Source organism: Plasmopara halstedii, assembly GCF_900000015.1.
Source record: "Plasmopara halstedii genome assembly, contig: Scaffold_3060, whole genome shotgun sequence".
NCBI classification, from domain to species: Eukaryota; Oomycota; class Peronosporomycetes; order Peronosporales; family Peronosporaceae; genus Plasmopara; species Plasmopara halstedii.
The window spans coordinates 844,930-845,161 of record NW_020189964.1 but is presented as its reverse complement, the minus strand read 5'-3'; positions in this window follow the sequence as shown (position 1 = coordinate 845,161).

Genomic DNA, 232 nt, shown 5'->3' with positions numbered 1-232 from the left:
GCATCCGCCATGCTCCAGACCGAGCAACAGCGCGTGGCGCTAGCCATCTCCAAGCTCGATGGTGGAGCGCGAAAATGGGCACTGACGTGCGGCACTTCGCTCGAAGCTGCGTTTCCCTCCTGGGCGGAGCTGAAGCTGCAGCTCTCACAAGTGTTCTCGCCGCCTAATCAGGCATATCGCGTACGATCGCGCTTCCTTGCCGCCCGACAGAACAACAAGGAATTGGTGAATC